We start from the raw sequence: 3,731 nt of genomic DNA, 5'->3' as shown, positions 1-3,731 counted from the left end.
AGAATAGAATATTCAGAATACAATTGACAAATGCAAAAAAACTCTAAACCATTGGCTACAGAGAGATTTAACGTTGTTGGGCAGGATAATGTTGACCAAGGTTGAATCTTTGTCCGGATTAATCTATCCAGCTTATTCCCTAGCCATCCCACCAAGAATTATAAAAGACATCAATAAGGTGAATTTTAATTTCATAACAAGTTTTGTTAAATTGGAAATTAATGTTTAAACATAACTTTAGTCCCCACAATGTTCCATTGTGGAATAATAGGGTGATATTGAATCGGGGGAAATCTATGTTTGTGGAAGAATGGATGACAAAACAAATTTGGTCTGTGACACATATAATGGATGAAAATGGAGATATACTTGAATTAAACAGGCTTAATGAGAAATATGACATGAGTTGCTCGTTCGAGCTCTATAAAAAGGTTTCACAGAATATCCCAACAGTCCTTGTAAATACGATAAAGAACAATTTTTCAAATATACAGACTCCAAATTTACATAAAGTTAAACTAGATGGTCTTGACTTGGTTAATGGAAAATGCAATAATCAATTTTTGAGGAGGTATTTGGTTAACACCTTATATCCAGGTAGGACAAAACATTCACTCGTCTTTAAAGATTATAACAAATCTGAGATCTCGTTGATCAGAACCAAATATTTAACTTTTCCAATTCCCCCCAAATTTAAAGAAGTCCATTTTAGAACTACAAAAAATATTTACCCCTCCAATGAATTTATGAGAGACAGATTTAAATTTGTGTTAGACAACTGTTATATTTGTAAAACAACTTCGGAAACAACAGAGCACATGTTCTATGGATGCGTGACAATCCAGAATTTATGGAAATCTCTCCATGTCCTAATATTGTCCCAGTATGGATATATTGATTTTTGGTCTTTTCAAAATATTCAAATTGGAGTAATCCTTAAGGACAAAAATAGTGAGTTTTTAGTTAACAATCTCATTATTATAACAAAGTATTACATACATAAATGCCGATATGCTAAATCCCCCCCTTCATGGCCTGCTCTTAAAAACGACCTCTCCCTGTTCCGTAAATCTCTTAAGCTAATAAATAAGCCCCAAGCAATCAAATTGCATAGATTTTTAGAAGAGTTTGATTTTTCTTAGCCCCTTATTTAAGTTATGTGTCTTGTTTATGGAACCTCACTTTTAGAGATTTTATGATCCCCCTTGTCTTCTTTATTTCTGTTCCTTTTTTTTCATTCTTTTTTTATTGTTATTTATTTTTGTATTGGTTATTTATCTTTTTATATTATTATTATGTAGATGTGTGTATATGGATGTGAACGTATGCATGTGTATATGCATATATATGTATATATGTGTATGTGTATATATATATGTGTGTGTATGTATGTTTACTTTCAGTTATTGTCGATTTCATTGTGGTGTACAGGAGATGTGATTCTGTTCTAATTGATTTAATATGTCGCTTGTCTCTTTGAGATTGTCATTGTTATTGTTCTAAATAAAGTTCATTTAAAAAACAAAACAAAACATAAAGACCTGGATGGCCGCTAACGTTCTGCTTCTTAATTCAGATCAAACTGAGGTTATTGTACTCGGCCCTGAAAATCTTAGAAATATGGTATCTAAGCAGATTCTTACTCTGGATGACATTACCTTGGCCTCCAGTAACACTGTGAGGAACCTTGGAGTCATTTTTGACCAGGACATGTCCTTCAACGCACATATTAAACAAATATGTAAGACTGCGTTCTTCCATTTGTGCAACATCTCTAAAGTTAGAAATATCCTGTCTCAGAGAGACGCTGAAAAACTAGTTCTGTCATGGTCCTGGGTCGTTCAGCGTTTTGCTTCATTTTTGGTATCACCTTGTGTACTTTGTGTTAATTCTGATTTTGTATTAGTTCTTAGGGTTGAATCTGGTGTTTAGTGTTTTATGATCTCTACCTGTGTCTTTCCTCTGTGTTCTGTTCGTGTCCCCGAGTTTGTGTTGTAAAACAGTCTGTTTCCTGTTTTACTTTGAAGGTTTGTGTCTCGCCTTGTGAATTAGGATCAGCTGTGCTCCCCTCCTGTGTGTCATTCCCTCATTACCTTGTGTGTATTTATAGTGTGTGTCTGCCTGTGTTCCTCGTTGTGTCGTCTGCATTACTGTGTTAATCAGTGTTACTACGCGTCTCTCTATCCAGCCTTCTTTGTGTCATCTCTGTGTATTCCCCGCTGTCCTTATGTTTTCAGGTTTGTCTTTTACAGTGGCTTGCAAAAGTATTTGGTCCCCTTGAACTTTTCCACATTTTGTCACATTACAGCCACAAACATGAATCAATTTTATTGGAATTCCACATGAGAGACCAACACAAAGTGGTGGACACGTGAGAAGTGGAACGAGAATCATACATGACTCCAAACATTTTTTACAAATAAATAACTGCAAAATGGGGTGTGTGTAATTATTCAGCCCCCTTTGGTCTGAGTGCAGTCAGTTGCCCATAGACGTTGCCTGATGAGTGCTAATGACTAAATAGAGTGCACCTGTGTGTAATCTAATGTCAGTACAAATACAGCTGCTCTGTGACAGCCTCAGAGGTTGTCTATGAGAATATTGGGAGCAAAAACACCATGAAGTCCAAAGAACACAACAGACAGGCCAGGGATAAAGTTATTGAGAAATGTAAAGCAGGCTTAGGCTACAAAAAGATTTCCCAAGCCTTGAACATCCCACAGCTCAGGTGGGGGAATCTGTCCATAGGACAACTATTAGTGGTGCACTGCACAAAGTTGGCCTTTATGGAAGAGTGGCAAGAAGAAAGCCATTGTTAACAGAAAACCATAAGAAGTCCCGTTTGCAGTTTGCCACAAGCCATGTGGGGGACACAGCAAACATGTGGAAGAAGGTGGAAGAGGGTTACGCGAAACAAGCTGAGGAGCACAAGACAAAATGTGAGGCAGAGAACTGACTGTGGTAAGCAGACAATCTGGAGAAGGTTCATTGTCAGTGCTGCTCATAAATACTGCCGGAGTAATTGGCAACAGGTGAGGAGCAGGGAGGAGTGAGGAGGGCTCCACCCAGGCGAGGAGAGCTGATGCTGTGGAAAGTTACTCAGACTCACTCGGATCATGACACCAAGAGTCCAGTGAACTGAACACATAACCACAGTAACCAGAATGCAGTTTTCTCATTTGTGTCATTTGCTGTTTATTCATGCAGAGATTCTCACTGAGTGTCAGCTCAAACTCAAGTCAGACCTGAAGCAGAAGTTCCAGTGTGTGCTCGAGGGGATTTCTACAACAGGAAACCCGACCCTCCTGAATCAGATCTACACAGAGCTCTACATCACAGGGGGAGGGACTGCAGAGGTTAATGATGAACATGAGGTCAGACAGATTGAAACAGCAACCAGGAAACCAGACAGACCAGAAACAACCATCAGACAAGAAGACATCTTTAAACTCCCACCTGGAAGAGATAAACCAATCAGAACAGTGCTGACAATGGGAGTGGCTGGCATTGGGAAAACAGTCCTAACACAGAAGTTCACTCTGGACTGGGCTGAAGACAAAGCCAACCAGGACATCCAGTTCATGTTTCCATTAACTTTCAGAAAGCTGAATCTGCTGAAAGAGGAAAAGTTCAGCTTGGTGGAACTTGTTCATCACTTCTTTACTGAAACCAAAGAAGCAGGAATCTGCAGCTTTGAAGACTTCCAGGTTGTGTTCATCTTTGATGGTCTG

Source organism: Astatotilapia calliptera, unplaced genomic scaffold, assembly GCF_900246225.1.
Source record: "Astatotilapia calliptera unplaced genomic scaffold, fAstCal1.2 U_scaffold_161, whole genome shotgun sequence".
Classification (NCBI taxonomy): domain Eukaryota; kingdom Metazoa; phylum Chordata; class Actinopteri; order Cichliformes; family Cichlidae; genus Astatotilapia; species Astatotilapia calliptera.
The sequence above is the reverse complement of the archived record's forward strand: the minus strand, read 5'-3'. Positions refer to the sequence as shown.